The sequence below is a fragment of the Plecotus auritus genome (assembly GCF_963455305.1).
Source record: "Plecotus auritus genome assembly, chromosome: 9".
In the NCBI taxonomy this organism is placed as follows: Eukaryota; Metazoa; Chordata; class Mammalia; order Chiroptera; family Vespertilionidae; genus Plecotus; species Plecotus auritus.
Window position 1 is genome coordinate 57,771,100 of NC_137783.1, and position 19,700 is coordinate 57,790,799.

The window sequence follows — 19,700 nt, forward strand, 5'->3', positions numbered from 1 at the left end:
ACCACCTGCCGGCTGCTTTTATATTACTAGAGGCCCGGTGCATGAAATTCGTGCACGGGGGAGGGGGGTGTCCCTCAGCCCAGCCTGCACCCTCTCCAATCTGGGACCCCTAGAGGGATGTCCGACTGCCTGTTTAAGCCCGATCCTGGTGGAATCGGGGCTAAACGGGCAGTCGGACATCCCTCTCACAATCCAGGACTGCTGGCTCCTAACTGCTCACCTGCCTGCCTTCCTGATTGCCCCTAACCGCTTCTGCCTGCCAGCCTGATCACCCCCTAACCACTCTCCTGCCAGCCTGATTGATGCCTAACTGCTCCCCTGCCAGCCTGTTTGCCCCTAACTGCCCTCCCCTGCAGGCCTGGTCACCCCTAACTGCCCTCCCCTGCAGGCCTGGTCCCCCCCAACAGCTCTCCCCTGCAGGCCTGGGTCCCTCCCAACTGCCTTTCCCTGCAGGCCTGGTCGCCCCCAACTTCCCTCCTCTGCCGGCCTGGTCACCCCTAACTGCCCTCCCCTGCAGGCTTGATTGCCCCCAACTGCCCTCCCTTGCTGGCCATCCGGTGATGGCCATCTTGTGTCCACATGGGGGCAGGATCTTTGACCACATGGGGGCAGCCATCTTGTGTGTTGGAGTGATGGTCAATCTGCATATTACTCTTTTATTAGATAGGCTAGAGGCCTGGTGCATGGGTGGGGGCCAGCTGGTTTGCCCTGAAGGGTGTCCCGGATCAGGGTGGGGGTTCCCTTGAGGCGTGGGGCGGCGTGGGCGAGGGGCCTGTGGTGGTTTGCAGGCAGGCCATGCCCCCTGGTAACCCAAGCGAAGACCCTGGTATCTAGGGTTTATTTATCTTCTACAATTGAAACTTTGTAGCCTGGAGTGGAGCCAAGCCTTCTGCTTGCTCCATGGCGGCAGCCATTTTTTGGGGGATTTATGTATCTTCTGTAATTGAAACTTTGTAGCCTTAAGCGGAGGCCTGGGCCGGCCAGGGTGTGTGGAAAGCTTGGTTTCCTCCATCACCGCGGGCAACCCTAGCCTCCTGCTCCTTCCAGCTCCGTGGCTGCTGCCATTTCTGTTTGAGTTTATGTATCTTCTATCATTGAAACTTTGTAGCCTTGAGTGGAGGCCTAGGCCTGCAAGGGCAGGTGGAAAGCTTGGCTTCCTCCATCGCCAGGGAAACCCAAGCCTCCGTCCTGCTCTCTGTGGCCATAGCTATCTTGGTTGGGTTTATTTGCATATTCACTCCTAATTGGCTGGTGGGCGTGACAGTGGGCATGGCTTGTGGGTGTAGCGGAGTGATGATTAATTTGCATATTACTCTTTTATTATATAGGATTTCTTTCTTGCGGAGTGTCTAGGGAGGGAAGTGGACACGGTGCCCGAGGCTGATTTCCAGGAGGCCAGCGGTGCTGTCAGGATCGTGCCAGTGGTACTGGTCCCTCAGTGCCTGGCGGGTTCTCTGGAAATTGGACCGGCAGGACTACTGAAGGAATGAGTGGCTGCAGCCAGGCTAGTGGGCTGCCGGGATGGGGTCAATCAGCTGAGTGGCACTCCTGCTGTGGGAGCACACTGGCCACCAGGGGGAAGCTCTTGTGTGGTTAGTGCGCATCATAGTGACCGGTTGTTCCGGTCGTTTGGTTGCTTAGGTTTTTATATATATATACATAGTGTGTCCCCTCATATGCAGGGGCTCACCCTCACCAGCATTCTCTATCATCACTCTCTGTTTCTGCCATTCTGACAGGAGTGGGTGTTACCACTGGGTTTTAGTTTGCGTTTTCTAGTAGCTAATGATGTTGAGCAACTCTTCAGGTGCTTACTTGCCATCTATATATCGTCTTTGTTAAAATGTTTGATCATTGTTTTTCCTTTTAAATTGAATTGTTTGGTTTATCTTTTAATGTTAAATATTTTATTTTATTTATTGAGGTGCAATTTACATAATATAAAACTAGCCATTTGAAGTGAACAATTTAGTGGCATTTGTGGCATTCACAGTGTTGTACAACCATCATCTCTATCTAGTTCTAAAGTATGTTCATCAACCCAAAGGGAACCTCTTACCCATTAACCAGTTCCTTCTCACTTTCTTCCCACTCCCAAGCCCTGGTAACCGTCTACCTGTATTCTGTCTCTATGGATTTACCTACTCTACTTAGGTCATATAAAATGGAATCATACAATATATGATTTTTTGCATCTAGCTGCTTAGTGCTGGTGGGAATCCTACTTAATCTAATGGAACTGAAAGTATTCCCTGGGCCTCCCAGTGCTTCTAGGAAAGAATTGGGTATGCCAGGCCTGCAGGGTAAATATGGCTTCCTTGGCCAGCTCCCTGGTTCTCCTGATGCTAATGGCTTCCTGCTAGATCTCTGCTGGGACCACCAGACGAGGAAGGTGTCTATTTGTGTGGCTTTCTAACCTTGGAGATGAGGGTTAGAAGAAGCTGAGCCTAGGTCACCCTCTGACAATGGGCAAAGGACCACCAGACACCAGGACTGGGTCACCCTCTGCTATGGATGAATCTGGATCACCTTCTGTTGCTGGCTAGGAGATGCTAGGTTTGCTCATGCATATGGTCTGGTGAGCAGCTACTCCTTCTGTCCCTGCATAGAGAACAGAAGGTAGGGCTTCCCACTTTGTCTTTGCTTATTCCACTGATGGGTAGGTGGGAGAAGCTCCCCACCAAGTCTTCACCTGCACCGTTTCCAGCAGAGAGCATCCTGCTACTGCTGGGTGGCGGACAAAGACGGGTTTTCCTATCCGGTCTGTGCCTGTGCTATGGCTGTGGGCAGCATGGTGGTGTGTCCATCCACCTGTGGCAGCTGGTTGGGGAACAGGAAATGAGGTTCCCCATCGGATCTTTGGCATCACTCGTGCAGGTGACACAAGCTCACCAGCTGCCACTGGGTATGGAACAAGAGTAGGGGTCTCCACTATGACTCTCCTGGACTCCCCCTTTCTAGGTGCTTTGGCCTCAGAAATCAGGCTTCCTTTGGGGCTTTTTATGTCTACACCTGTTGGCAGCTCCAGGCTGCAGGCCTCTGCAGAGGCCAACCTGGGACACAGTGAATCAAAAGAAAACTTGAGAGACACACCATCATGTCATGTCATTCCTTATGTCTTGAGGTTCCTAGCCATTCTGCATCCTTCCTTTCACCGTGCATCATCCTTTTTAATCGCACGTTGAATTATTTGAAATGTTTATTGCATTTAGAGGAGACTCTAGGCTATCTTGCCTGGTCTGCAGACTGCAGGATTTTTACTTAACCTAAATAATCTTACATTGTGTCTTCTTTCTCTTGCGCTAAAGTTCTCCGTTTCCAGCAACTCCAACAAAACTATTAATTTGTTTATCTTACAATAAACACATTAAAAGTAGTCTAAGAATAACACCAAAACTATCTCCAACAATGTGATTACTGAAAACATTTCATATTTTTCAAAATTGTATCTGTATATGCCTCAGTCAACTTACGGCATATACAGATAAAATTTGTTTCAACCAGCATTTGTTTTACAAGGAATTTCAATTTTAAATTTAATTGAATTATAATTATACACAATTTTTCTTACAAAGTTAAATATGCCAAAAGAAAGCATATTGAAAGAAGTCAAGCTGCTATCCCTGGTTTTTGCATCATGTTTTCTTCCTCTGTCAAGTGTAACTTTCGTTGTTATGGTTTTGTTTTGGTTCTTCCTATGTTAATTGGTAAAATACATACAACACCAGAGGCCCGATGCATGAAATTTGTGCAAGAGTAGGCCTTCCTTCTCCCGGCTACCAGCACCTGCTTTCCTCCGGCATCCGGGACCTGGGCTTCTCTCGAAGCCCCAGCTTCGTCTGGAAGGTCATCCAGAAGGACGTCCAGTCTAATTAGCATATTATGCTCTTATTATTATAGATAACCTTTACCATTTGAACCATTTTTAGTGTATAGATCTAATTATAGTAACATTGTTTTGCAACCACCCCCACTATCCATCTCCAGAACATTTTCATCATCCAACACTGAAACTATATACCCATTAAACACTAACTCACACCCCCCCATCACCTCCTCTATAGGTGACCATTTTTCTAATTTTTGTCTCTGAATTTGACTACTCTAAGTACCTCATATAAGTGGAATCATATAGTATTTGGTGTATTCCTTACTTCACTTTGCATGGTGTCCTCAAGGTTCATTCATATTGTGGCATATGTCGGAATTTATTCCTTTTCCGGGATGAGTAATATTTCACTGTATGTATAGTCCACATTTTGTTTATTCATCCATCCATCGATGGGCATTTTGATTGTTTTTACCTTTGGTTTTTGTGTACACTAAACATTTTATTTAAGATGTAGATTCAAATTTCACTATAAGAAAAAATACAAAAAAAAAATATGTGAACACTATTCATGTTTTTCCAAAGGTAACATCTTGCAAATCAAAACCAAGTTACAATGCACCACACAATATTTTACTATTATGTAAAATACAACATAGCATATAAAATGCAGTAAAATACACTATAGTATTATAACAAAAATACTTACATTGATATAGAATATTTCCATCATGTCAAAAGATCCCTCACATTGCCCTTTTATATTTTCTTTCTGCCCCGCCCTTCATTTCTGGAAACCACTGATCTCTTCTCCAGCCCATAATTTTGTCATTTCAAGAATATTATGTGAATGAAATCATACTGCATGTAATCTTTTGGGATTGACTTCTCTTACCTAGCATAATTCTCTTGAGATTCATTCAAGCTATTGCATGAATAGTACATTCCTTTATATTTCAAAGTAACACTCCATGGTCCAGATATACCACAGTTTGTTTAACTATTTACCCACTGAATGACACCTGGTATTTCTAAATGTTTAGCTATTAGGAAAATCTATAGACAAGTTTTACATAAACATACACTTCTATTTCTCTGGGATAAATGTCTAAGAGTGCAATTCATGGGTTGTGTGGTAATTACATGTTTAGATTTATAAAAAAACTAACAAATTATTCAAGAACAGCTGAATCCTTTTTATTCCCATGAGCAAGGTATGAATAGTTCTATTTCTCTACATCCTCACTAATATATGGCTTTGTCATTTTTAATTTTAGCTATTCTAGTGGACGTATAATGATATCTCATTGTGGTTTGAATTTCATATTTTAATGGCTAGTGATGCTAAATATGTTTTCATGTGCTTGTTTTCCATGTGTCTATTCCCTTTAGTAAAATATTTCTGTATTTTACCCATTTTCTAATTATATATATTTTTTTTGCTGTTGAGTTTTGAGAGTTCAGATGTTAGTCTTTTGTTAGATTTGTGGTTATCAAATGTGTCACTCTAATCTATAGTGTCTTTTCATACCCTAAACAGGGTCTTTCACAGAGCAAACATTTTTAATATTCATGAAGTCCAATTTATTAAACTTTTCATTTTATGAATTATGCTTGGTGTCAAAAGTTTGCCTATTACTAAATCCTGAAACATTTAAGTGTTTTGAAAATTTTACAGTTGTACACTTTATATTTAAGTCTATGATCCATTTTGAGTTAATTTTTATATTGTGAAGTTTACATGAAGGCTTCTATTTTGCTTATGAATGTCCATTTGGTTCAGCACCTTCTATTTTCTTTTGCATTTCAAAGCAAAACTAATCAGAAAACTTGAAAATGTTATTATCCCTACAGAAGCAACTTTTTAAGAGATATACATGCATTTTCTTTAAATCTAGCTAACATTTATATGGAAGTATTAATCTTAATTTATTATGCTTCAATATGATTCACCTTTATGTTAAATCCAAATAGTGAGTTTAAAAGGAAAGTTACATCCAGAGACATGGAAGCATGGAACAGACATACACATCTCAGAGGAAAGAGGGGAGGAGGAGGCTGGAAGAGATTAACCACAGAACTTGTATGCATAACCCATGGACACAGACAATAGTGTGGTGAAGGCTTGGGGCAGGGGGAGGATGTGAGTGGGGAGGAGTGGGTCAATGAGGGGAAAAATGAGGGGACATCTGTAATACTTTCAATAATAAAGATAATAAAATAGAAATGAAAATTATAACTGAGTTTATATTATGTTCGTGTATGATTTAGTCATTTATTTTAAAATGTCTGCAAGTTCTGAAAATATAAAGATGAATGCTGAAATTTGTAATGCAAAATTTTGAGTGTGAACAAATGGATGAAACAATCAGAAAAAAACAACAAACAGTAAAAATGTACACCTGGCATCCCTGTGCACTAACGTACAAAATGTGCAGGGTCAACATTCCAGTTGTCGAAGACCAGCAATATAACTTAAAATGGATATGCAGCCCTGACCGGTTTGGCTCAGTGGCTAGAGCGTCGGCCTGGGGACTGAGGGGTCCCGGGTTCGAGTCCGGTCAAGGGCATGTACCTTGGTTGTGGGCACATCCCCAGTGGGGGGTGTGCAGGAGGCAGCTGATCAATGTCTCTCTCTCATCGATGTTTCTAACTCTCTATCCCTCTCCCTTCCTCTCTGTGAAAAATCAATAAAATATATTTAAAAAATAAAATAAAATAAAATAAAATGGATATGCAAATCAAACATTACTTCTGCCTTTTATCATTGAAAAACAAATTAATCTATTGTTTCTAGAGTTTACTTAGATTTTGTGGAATCTAATGAACAAAATAAACTGACGAACAAAGTAGAAGAAGAGGCATGGATACATGGAACAGACTGACAGCTGTCTGAGGGGTGGGGGGACTGGGTGAAAGAAGGTGAAGGGATTAGCCAAAAAACACATATACATAACACATAACACAGGCAACAGTGTGGTGATGTTTAGAGGGAAGGGGGCAGGGGCTGGGTGGAGGTGGGCAAAGGCGGGGGAAATGGGGACCTCTGTAAGAATATCAACAATAAAAATAAAGTTAAAAAAAGAAAATAAGGTGCATTCAGAGATTAGGAAAACAAGTAAGAAGTTAGAGAATGCATTATTAAAATGCTTTTATAATCTGATCTCAGCACCTTTTCTTGAAAAGGCTATCTTTTCTCCAGAGAATTGCTTTCGAGCATCAGTGAAAAATGAATTTGGCATATTTGTGTGGATATATTTTTGATTTACCTGTTCTATTCCATTGATATATGTATCTATTTTTCTGCTAATACCACAGTCTTGACTACTGTTAGTTGTATGTCTTAAAAGTAAATGGGTAGGCAGCTTTCTCCCACTTAATTCTCTTTTTCAAAATTATTTTTATCTATTCTAGTTCCCTTGACTTTCCAAATACGGTGTTTTTTGGTTTGTTTGTTTTTTGTTGGTTTTTGTTTTTGTTTTGTTTTTTGTTAATCCTCATCCGAGGATATTTTTTCCATTGATTTTTAGACAGTGGAAGGGAGGGGGAGGGACAGAAAGAAACATTAATATGAGAGACACAGAGATTGGTTGCCTCCCTCACGCAATGGAACCTGCAACCAAGGTACATATCCTAGATCAGAAATGAACCCGGGATGCTTCAGTCTGCAGGCTGATGCTCTATCTACTAAGCCAAACCAGCTAGGGCTCCAAATACATTTTAGAGAAACTTTTTAAATATCTTCTTGCTGTCGTTTTCATAAGAATGCTTTAAATCTGTATATCAGTTTGGGGTGTATTGACTTTTTTACTATGACTTTTATTTATTTTTTTTAAATTTATCTTTATTGTTGAAAGTATTACAGATGTCCCCTTTGTTTTTTTCCCATTGAGCCCCTCCACCCCTCACCTACCTCTCCCAGGCCTTCACCACTCCACATCTGTGTCCATGACTTTTAAATTTTTACTATGTGGAATCTTCCAATCCAGGAACACAATAGAGCTCTCATTTACTTAGATCAAGCATGTCAAACTCAAAGGCTAAGATGGGACAAATAAACAAGGTTTAAGTTTATGTGGGCCGCAGAAAAACAAAACCTTCCTTTTGCATAGAAACGTAGTTTTATTTTGATAGAGACATGTCGAATACTAAGGGCTGAAATAAGTGAGTAATCATTAACATAAAATAATAGAACATTTTAATAAAAATTAATATTTTTTGAACATTAACTTACCAGACATTGAATAACTGCACAAATGAATAAGCATAACATAAATAAAACTATTTTTCTTGTTCTCCAAAAGTGAAATATTTCCTGTTGTGCACACCAAACAACTTAGTACAAGACTAATGACGTGACAATCAGCTGCTAAAATATTTGCTGCTAGTATTAGTGGAGATAAATGGTGTGCCTGCGCATAAGGCATGTAAGGGAAATGAATGCAACATGATTATAGTAATCAGTCATTAGTGAACGTTGTAGTTTGTTATTAATAACTAGAGGCCCAGTGCACAAAATTTGTGCACAGGGCGGGGGAGGGGGTGTCCCTCAGCCAGGCCTGGCCCCTCTCACAATTCGGGACCCCTCAGGTAGGGTCCCTAGGCCTGGCCGGTGATCAGGGCCTATCAGGGTTTTCCTTCCCTTGGCTGCCGGCAGCTGGCCTCACCCCCACTGCTGCCACTGCTTGCTATCTGTGCAGTGCTGCCCGACCCCCGCCACCAGTCACCTCCCTTTGTGGGCAACAGGTGTGGGGTGTGATCACTTGGCTGGCCTGGCCCTCCCTCTGCGGGGCGATCGCTGGTCGGCCCTGCACACCCGTCACAGTGTCACTGGCTGGTGGCCTGGGCCTCCCTCTGTGGGGCAATAGATCATGGGGACCCCAGATTGATTGCCCCACAGAGGGATGCTTCGCGCGCCCCCCCCCCCCCCCACGGTAGCACCACCAGCTGGGTGGCCTGCGCCTCCCTCTGCGGGGCGACTGCCCAGCAGAAGGAGGCCCCTCCTACCCGGCTGGGGCTCTGCAATGGATCGCCACACAAGGAATGGCCTGGTACTCCTCTATGGGGCAATCACGGAGCCCCCCCAATCGATCACCCTGCTGACCAGTGGCCTGGGCTTCCCTCTTTGGGGCAATTGATTGTGGAGCCCCCTCATCGATCGCCCCGCAGAGGGTGGCCTGGGCCTCTGCAGGGCGATCATGGGGCGATGGCAGGGGCCCCAAATCAATTGCATCATACCCACCTTGGCTGGCCTGGCTCCAGTGTGTGTCATAGCATGGTGGTCCGGAAGGTCGTCCTGACAGTCATTCTGCTGTTCGGTCATTCAGTTGATTTGCATATTATGCTTTACTAGAGGCCTGGTGCACAAAATTTGTGCATGGGGGTGTGTGTCCCTCAGCCCAGCCTGCACCCTCTACAATCTGGGACCCCTCGAGGGATGTCTGACTGCCTGTTTAGGCCCAATGGGATTCGTACATCCCTCTCACAATCCAGGACTACTGGCTTCCAACCGCTTGCCTGCCTGCCAGCCTGATCACCCCCTAACCACTCCGCTGCCAGCCTGATCAATGCCTAACTGCTCCCCTGCTGGCCCGATTGCCCCTAACTGCCCTCCCCTGCCAGCCTGGTCAACTCTAGTTGTCCTCCCCTGCAGGCCTGGTCTCCTCAAACTGCTCTCTCCTGCCGGCCTGGTTGCCCCCAACTTCCCTTCCCTGCCGGCCATCTTGTGTCCATATGGGGGTGGCCATCTTTGACCACATGGGGGCAGTCATCTTGTGTGTTGGAGTTATGGTCAATTTGCATATTACCTCTTTATTATATAGGATTATTATAGATTATGTATAACAAGACATTATAAATATTAAGTTATGAAATTTTTATTAAAATATTTCTAACATATCATTATATTGGTTGAGCTGCAAAAATACTCATTGTGGTGGGCCGCGAGTTTGACATGCTTAACTTGAATCATTGATTTTATTCTTTCATCTTTTTTTAGTTTCAGCCTACATACTCTGTACATTTTTTGTTGTATTTTTGCCTATGTATTTATTTTTTGAGCAATTGTAAGTGGTACATTTTCAATTTTGGTTTTAACAGTTAATTGCTAGTATATAGCAATGCAATTGATTTTGTGTGTTTATCTTATATCCTGTGAACTTTCTGAACTCATAGATTAGTTCTAGGAGTTTGGGGTAGATTATTTGGGATTTTAATGGAGATAATAATGCAACCTGCAAATATTTATTCCTCTAAATTCTGTATTTCTTTTACTTTCTTTTATTGCCTTATTCCACAAAACTTCTAGTGCTATATTTAATAAAAGTGTTAAGATACAATACCCTTGCCTCATCCTCACACTTTTGGGGATATATTTAATCTCTCACCTTCAAATATGTAGGGTGCTTTATAGATACACATTATCAAGTTAAAGACGTCTATATTCTTAGATTTTTGAGAATTTTTACATGAAAAGTGCTAGATATTTTAAATAATTTTTCTGCTTTAATTCATATTGCCATGTGATTTTTCTACTTTAGTCTGTAACTATTGTGAATTATTAATTTTCTAATATTGAAAAAATCAGGTATCCCTAGAATAAGCTTGCTTGGTCATAGTGTATAATTGTTTCATATATTGTTTTATTTTATTTGCTAATATTTTGTTAACTTTACACCTATAGTTATGTGAGTTATTGGTTTCTAGGGTCTTGGGATATTGTTTTTGTTTTGTTATGATCTCCATGTAACAGTAGCTTCATAAAATGAAATGGGAATTGTTTCTTATATTTTATTTTATTTATTTATTTTTTTAGTAAATTGCTCAGAATTGGTGTTAATTCTTTTAAAGTTTGGTAGAATTCTTTAGCAAAACCATTTGGGTCTGGAGATTTATTTGGGGGGGGGCATTTAATTATAATTTAACTTATTTAATAATTTTAGGGCTATTCAAGTGATTATTTCATATTTGATGAATTACAGTTTGTCCTTTTTAAGGGATTGCTCTTTTTCATATGTTTTGAAGTTATGGGTTTAGGGTTGTTGTTTTTTTAAAAAAATATATATTTTTATTGATTTCAGAGAGGAAGGGAGAGAAAGAGAGAGATAGAAACATCAATGATGAGAAAGAATCATTGATCAGCTGCCTCTTGCATGACTCCCACTGGGTATCAAGCCCACAACCTGGGCATGTACCCTTGACTGGAATTCAAACTAGGACACTTCAGTCTGCAGGCTGACGCTCTATCCACTGAGCCAAACTGGCTAAAGCTGGGTTTAGGGTTTTTAATAACAGTTCCACACTATCATTTTGATGTGTGCAGGCTCTGAAATGTTCTTGATTTATTCCTGACATTGGTAATTTGTGTCATCTCTCTTTTTCTTTGACAATCTTACAAGGATATCAATTTTATCCATCTTTTTAAAGAAACAGCTTCTTGAATTATTAATTTTTTCTACTATTTTTCTGTATTCTATTTCCATGACTTTTATTCTTGTATTTATTATTTCATCCTTCTACTTGGTTTTGATTTACATTGGTCTCATTTCTGAGTGCTTAAAATTGACACTTTAATTATTGACTTGAGACTTCTCTTTTCTAATGTATGTTTTAGTGCTATAACTTTCTATCACAGCACTGCTTCAGCTGTACTCCACAAATTTTGACATGTTGTGTCCTCATTTTCAGTCATTTCAAAATAATTTTTCCCTTGAGACTCTGTTTACACCCATGCATTATTTTAAAGTGTGTTATTTTCTAACTTATTTGAAAATGTTTGGTTGTTTTTTTTTATTTATTTTTATTTCTTTGAGTTCAGAAAACAATTCCTATATAATGTAAGTTCTTATAAATTTGTTAAGGTTTGTTTTATTGCCAAGCTTATGGCCTATCCTGGTAAATGTTCTGTGGGTCCTTGAAAAGAATGTGTATTCTGCTGCAGTTGGGTAGAATGTTTCATATATGTCAAATAGATTCAGTTGGATAATTGTATTGCTGAGTTTTTCTATCTTCTTTCTGGTTTTCTGTCTAGCAGTCCTATCAATTGTCAAGAGGAGGATAATGAAAATTCTAACTATAATTGTGGATTTTATATTTCTTCCTTCAGTTCTATTAGCTTTGTTTTGCAGATTTTTTTGTTTGTTGCATACACGTTAGGACTGCTATATTCTCTTAATGGATTGACCCTTTAAAAGATCATTCTATAATATCTGTTTCCTTCTGTAGTAATTCTCTTTGCCCTGAAGTCTGTGTGATAACACTATAGTCACTCCTGTTTTTTTCTTAATATTTTCATGCTATATTTTTCATCTCATCTTTTTACTTTCAATCTACCTATATCACTATATTTCAGTGAGCTTTTTATAAACAGTATATAGTTGGGTGGTGTATTTTAATTCACTTTGTGAATCTTTGTCTTTTAATTGTTTTGTTTGGAACATTTACATTTAATGTAGTTTTGTATATGTTAGGGCTTAAGTCTTCCATTTTATTTTTCATGCTTTTCTCTCTTTTTTCTCTTCTTCTCTGTGGGTTAATTAAGTATTTTTTTAGGATTCCATTTTGATTCATTTGTAATGTTTGTGAGTTTACACCTTTGTATAGCTATTTCAATGGTAGTTCACTCTCTGTCTACCGGTGTCATATTTTACCAATTCAAGTGAAATATAAAAATATTATCTTTCTCTATACTGTTTACTGTGTCCCATTTATAATTGTCTTAAATGTATCTTCTACATAAGTTTAGAATCACATCAGATGGTGGTGTTGCCGGGGTTCTTTTCCCAGCCTTACAAAGGGTTCAGCATTCTGGAGAAAGGGGCTGCACATAGATGATTAAAAAGAAGTCCAAGGACGAAAGATACTTTTGAAAGGCATTGGGGGTCAGAGGAGCTTCAGCTAAAGGGAACTGAAGACTCTTACCTTGACCAAGGACCCTGCTTTTATTAGTACAATTTTTCCCAAGGCAAGGTGGAAATATACACGTCAAAGGGTAAGGTATCAAAGGGTACAGAAGCATTATCAGTTTGGGGAATAGCCTACAGCTGTTCAGGTGTTTGGCAGACAGGAGGCAATAAAATGCCTTGAGCTGTCTGGCAGCAGACAATCATCCTATTCAGGTTTTGGGGAAGTGCCATTTAGCCGTTTCCAACAGGTAAACTACATTTGACTCAACCCTGTTGAGCTCCCTAAGCTTCACCAACCTTTTGGTGAAACTCTTGTAATTATTACATGCTGGAATTGGTTCTCGGCAGGTATAATTTTTTCAGCCATCAACCTTAATTTAGCATACTCAAGAGTAGAAGAAAACACTATTACACTTACTTATAGTTTCTCTTATGTTTTTATTCTTCCTTCCTGATGTTTTGAGAGTCTTTGTTTGCTTTCTGTTTTAAGAACTTATAGTAGACATTCATTATGGTTAGGTCTGCCAGTGATACATTCTTCGTTTTTCTTTGTCTAAGAAAATCTTACATTTTCCTCATTCCTGAAGGATATTTTCACTAGGTATAGGATTCTGAGTTGACAATTCTTTACTTTTAGTATTTGAACAAGGTGTGTCCCTTCCTTCAGACCTCTAATGTATTTGATGAGAAGTCTGCTAACATCTGAATTGTTTTTCCTTATTGGCACCGTATAATTTCACTCTTGTTGCTTTCATGATATTTTTTTTAGTCTTTAGTGTACAAAACTTTAACTATGATGTGTCTTGGTATATATTCTTTAAGTTTATCTTATTTTGGGTTTGCTCTGTTTTTTTAATTTTTAGATTTATGTGTTTTTTCCCAACCTTTAGAATGTTTTCAACCATTATTTTTTTAGTACTTTCTTTTTTAGCTCTTTATTTTTAAGTATTTTTTCTTCTCTCCTTCCAGGATTCTAGGACTATAATCTTTGTTATAGTCTCTGAGACTCTATTATTTTTTTTCAGCCTATGTTTTTTCTGTTGTTAAGATTATACAATGTATATTGTTCTGTCTGTTCATTGATTCTTTCCTATGTCTGTCCATTCTGTTGTTAAGTATTGAATTGTTTATTTTTAATTATTGTGATTTTCAGTTTTAAAACTATCACTCCATTCATTTTTCTCTTATATTTTGTTTTTCCACCGAGATGTTCTCCTTTTCCTTAATTTATTTCAAGCATGTTCCATGATGACTGATGTATAAATCATTTTCAGGTAAATTTAACATTTCTGTCATCTCTGTTTTGACATCTACTGATTATCTTCTTACATTTGGTTTAAGAGTTCCCTGGTATTTGGTATGACGAGTGATTTTTTTTATTGAAATCTTGTCAGTTTGCATATTATATTTTGAGACTCTGAATCTTATTTTAACCATATGTTTTAGTTGGCTTATTCTGACGGTGCTCCACCAAGGAAAGGGATATTTGCTGTGTTGTTTTGACCAGGTTTCTCTAGTTGGACTCCATTGGCACCCCAGATAAAGAGAGCTTCTCACTCATGCTGGGCAGAGACAGAAGTACTATTTCCCCATTAGGCCTCTACTGCTCCCTCCCTGTCTGGGTGGTAGTTTTACTTGGTTACTGCTTCCTACATGGATCCACTGATACCACAGATGAGGTGTCCTCATTAACACTGAGTAGTGGTGAGAGTCCACACTTTCTTCTATCACTTCCTCTGTCACCACCCCAGTGGGGATGGAAAGGGAGCCTCACTCCTTCATGGGAGTAATGGAAGTTCATACTCCCCATATGGTCCTTCTGACACTGTGTGTGGGAGAGGGGATTCTTTCTCATCTGGTACAACTGAAAGTCTTGGCACCCCACTGAGCTTTCACTGACACCAAATCAACAGGGGTGTTAGGGTTAGGGTTAGGGTGCCTCCTATAGGGTGGTGTAACCTAGGCTCCTCACTCTGCCTTTGCTGATGTTCGTGGGGCCATTGTTTTCTCTGGGGTGTTTCTCTAGCCTAGCCTATAGTCATTGTTTCATCTTGCTAGGCTGACACTTTCCCTGGCTCAGGAGCACAGGTTTTTTATTGGGGTGTTTTTTTGTCTGTGACCATCAATACTTCTAGGTAGCTGGCTTTTTCAGTTCGATGTTTGGAAAATATGAAACAAAAATAAAATCCAAATAACTAACAACAAGGTGGCCCTTGGTTCTCAGAGTCTTGAGATGGTCTTTCTTCTCTCTTTTATAGTCCATCTAATTTTTTTTTATATGGATGGTCCAGCATTTTTTATTGTAATTAGTGTGAAGAATATGGAAAAAGTACTTCTACTCTGTCTTTCCAAAAGTGAAAGTCTCTTACACTTTAAAAAATATATAATAAGTATTTACATACATGTGTATCTCCTTTGTTCATAAATAAGTGGTAGCATAACATACACACTTTCTTAGACACTTTGCTTTGTTCATTTTTTCAAACTATCTCTTGAGAGCACAAAGGAAACATATATAGAACTAGAGGCCCGGTGCACGAAATTCGTGCACTGGGGAGGGTGTCCCTCAGCCCAGCCTGCACCCTCTCCAATCTGGGACCCCTCGGGGGATGTCCGACTGCAGGTTTAGGCACAGACATCCCTCTCACAATCTGGGACCTCTGGCTCCTAACCTCTCACCTGCCTGCCTGATTGCCCCCTAACTGCTCCCTTGCAGGCCTTATTGACACCTAACTGCTCCTCTGCCGGCCTGATTGCCCCCGACTACCCTCCCCTGCTGGTCTGATCACCCCAAGGCTTTTATTAGTATAGATATGACTCTTCACAGAAAATTTTACTAACCCTGTTTTACAATAAGGGCTTGACCATTGAATCATTGGGACCAGACACCAAGATTTTCTTTCTTTGAATAGTGGAGGGAATAATTATCTTGTCTTTAAGTTGCCCTGAAATTAAAATGAGATAATGACTTAGAAAAGTATAAAAGCACCATATAAAGGCAACTGTCTTTTTCATGTACTGGAAAGACAATAAAGTGGTAAAATGAAAAACACTGTTTTTATTCTCCCCCTTCCTTCCTTTACAGCCTTTATTTAAACTTTGAAATTTATAAAAATTTCACTCTAATTTTCATTTCTTTACATTCAATATTATTTTGTATTCGTTTCAGGTTTTATATTAGTTACAGAATAGTGGTTAGACAATTATATACTTTACGAAGTGTTCCCCGATATTTCCAGTACCCACCTGGCATCATACCACTATTGACTATATTCCCTATTTAAGTGACAATGGGTTTACAGGATCCTTCCAGTCTTTCTTTTGTGTTGTTTGCGTTTCTATTTCTTTCTCACTTCTTCCCTCATTTTCCTTATATAGTATCTCAATTGACCATCAAAGCTCAGTGAAGGCACTGGGACATGCCGGTTAGCACTGGGAGCTTCTCTGAGTCACGTCAGTCCGGTACCCTGCAGTGTGGCACCCCTCCACTGAGGTGGCACTGCCCCTCAACCCCAGCCTCAGGGCTGTGGGTCCTTTCCCCTCCACCCCGGTGTCCTTCCATGCCCCTTGGTCCCTGGCTGGGCCCACCCGAGTCTTGGGGCCACTGCAGAACCTCTTTCTCTGCAAGTGAGGCAGATCCCTGCCCGCTGGTCCCCTGCCCCACCCCGAGCCCTCTCTGGTGCACCTGCCTCGCCAGGTTTTTGCCTTTGATCTATGGCAGTGGTCGGCAAACTGCAGCTCACGAGCCACATGCGGCTCTTTGGCCCCTTGAGTGTGGCTTTTCCACAAAATACCACGGCCTGGGCAAGTCTATTTTGAAGAAGTGGCATTAGAAGAAGTTTAAGTTTAAAAAATTTGGCTCTCAAAAGAAATTTTAATGGTTGTACTGTTGATATTTGGCTCTGTTGACTAATGAGTTTGCTGACCATTGGTGACAGCACACTCCTAGCAAGCCTGGTACCCAGAGGTGCACAGGGTCAGTTCTTTGGCCAGAATGTTAGAGGTAGCAGTAACATTTAGCGATGTCTTCCAGAGCCTGCTGGCAAAGGCAGCGCCTGTGTGGGGTGTCCTTAGAGGGATGGTGAGGCGCTGCTCGGCGCCCCTTGGAACACCCGCCTCCTGGCCAGCTGCTTTGCCAAAGCTGTGGCACTGGCCCTGGAGCCGCCCCTCAGGCAGCCCAGCAGTTGGGCCTCGCGGCTCTTCTTCCGCATTCGGCCTTCATCCATCCCTCTCTCCTGTAGTGCTTGGGCTCCAGGCCCGAAAGAAAAGAACAAAGACCAAGAAGGACAAAGCCCAATGGAAGTGAGTCATGAACACCCACATCCCATTCTCTGGATTTCCGCCCGCACCTCCTCTCTGTGTCACATCTTGAACGGGCACCCTGTGGCCCAGCAACATGGCCACTGGGCGGCCTGGTAGAGTCGGTCTCCACGAAGCTGTGAATCTGTGGCCAGAAGCCCTGTCCGGATCTCAGCAACCCCATGCCTGCGATGTTCACGGCCCCACGGGAGTGGCTAAGCAGGCCCAGCTGTGCCTCTCCTGGGCTTCGATGTTCCTGGGGCTCCATGGGAGTGGCTGAGCAGGCCCAGCCACTCCTCCCCAGGGCGGCGATGTTCCCAGGGCCCCCCAGGCGTGGCTAAGCAGGCTGCTGCCCCTCCCGGGGCCTGCGATGGACCCAGACCAGCGGGTGGCATCTGGCGCTGCCCACCCTGCCTCCCAGGGCCCTGATGGACTGGTACCTTGCCAGTGGTGTCTGGTGCTGCCTGCCAGGCCTCCCCCGCCCTGGATGGACCTGGAACGCCTGCCCCACCTGCGTATGCAAATTTACCCGCCATCTTTGATGGTTAATTTGCATACTTGCTCTGATTGGCTGGTTGGCATGGCTTGGTGTAGCGGAGTGATGGTTAATTTGCATGTTTCTCTTTTATTAGTGTAGATGATTCCTTGTTTCTTCCTATTGCTTCAAATCACTCCCTTGTGTGGATAAACCGTAGTTTATTTTACCAGTCCTTTTTGGCAGCCAAGTGTGTTCATTATAGTCTTAACTATGACAAATAGTTCCACAGTGAATACCCTTGTACCCTCACCTACATTTTTTTATATTTTTATTTTCTTTGTGATCTATTACCAAAGCATATATGTTTGTTCCCCCTTAATAGTATCTTTTCTGATAGTTGTAACTGATGTTCTGAGAAGGTCTTGGACTTTATCGACAGATTATTTTTGGTTACTCTAGACTTTAGTTTTATCAAATCTATCATAATAATAATTATTTGTGTGCATGTGTTCGCACATGTGTGTGTGCATATGTGCATGTGCGTACTAAGTTCTGGGCATTGTTTTAATTGCTTTAGTTATTTCATAAAATTCCAGTGAGGTCATTATCAAAACTCTCATTTTATAGTCACTTACTTGGAAGGATTTTAAAAGGTTAAACAAGTAGACAAAATATGTGTACAATATTAGGTTTGCTTAGGGAGAAACTAAGGATTTTCCTGTTAATCTCTGCCTTTTGTATAAAAAAGTAAAAGAAATACTGTCTACCTCTCAGGGTGTGGCAAGGATCAAAAGAGATAATAGCTATGAAAACATTTTAAAACCATGATTTGTAAAGCTCACACTCATAATTATTTTAATTATCTTGGTGAAATTATGTGGACACCAATGTCTATCATGACATTTTGTAGAGTTCCCTTAGAATAATCTTTTGTGCAGGTGGTTAAAAGCATTTATTTCACGTTGATTTTACAAATCACTTCTCTCTGTCAACATTTACCTTCTCTTGGGGACATTGTGCTTGTTCACTGCTTAGCCCCCTTGTCAAGTTCCCTGTGAAGCATTGTCTCACCAGAGGGATTCTCACATCAGCTTGACATCCATGTGTGTGAGACCCTTCCCACCCCAATTCACACATTTCCAAGGAGACAGAGCAATGATGGTGAAGGTAAATGATGCTCAAGGGAAAGGGAAAGGATATGGGTGAGGGTGACCGTGATGTCTACCAGACTGATGTGAATTAGGACTGGGAGGGTGTCCTGAGCTCCTGAAGGATCTTCTGATCTTACTCATTCTTCAGCAATGATGCATCAAACATCTTTTCTGCCCACTCTCAGTTAACCAGACCACAGAGAGCAACACATTATTATCCTTAGAAATAAAATAAAGCTGGCCAAAGCATGATTAAAAGTTAACTTTATACTAATTCTACATTAACTATTTAGAACATAATGATTGTTCTCCAGATGCCATTTTCATGTGTAAGAAAATAACAAACCCAACAATTTGAGCACACAAATCACTACAAGTTGTGGATGAAAAATGGGCAATAGGCTATACTCAATTAAAACAATCTGTTATTATTTTCTGTTGTTCAGCTAACCCCTTTACTTTTCAAATGTTAAAATGAAACCTACGCAACATAAGCTTGGCACTTAGCAGCCTGTCCTTCTCAACCTGTTATAGTCCTGCAGATGGTCTGGTGAGTAAGGGTGTGGCTGATTATTTGTTTTATGAGTCCTCCCTTCCTCCTCATTTGCGGGGAAACCAATCATTCTACCATTAATAGAAAGATGTGGCCAGGAAACTGGGAAGGCTGGTCAACAACCTTAATTGTTTTGATCACTCACTGTTTAGTTGAAACATTGTTAGCCGAAGCAGCCTCCAACTCTGTTTCTCCTATGTAAATTTCTGTTATTGGAATTTCCTGCCTAAAGGTTATGGGCGTGTCCCATAGTCTCAATAAAAGGGATTGCAAGGCCAGAGCAAGGGGTAGTCCTTCCACTAGAGTTGGGCTCCCACCTGGCCCCCAATATTTCCAAATTAATACTTTTCCAAGTCTCTTTTCATTTGTGTGCGGCCTTCTCCAGAACCCGAACCCTGAACCAGAACCCTGAACCACGCGGGACGCGAAAGGGGTTCCCACACTCATTCACACCTTTCCTCCCAAAAGACTTAAATTTTTGTTGAAG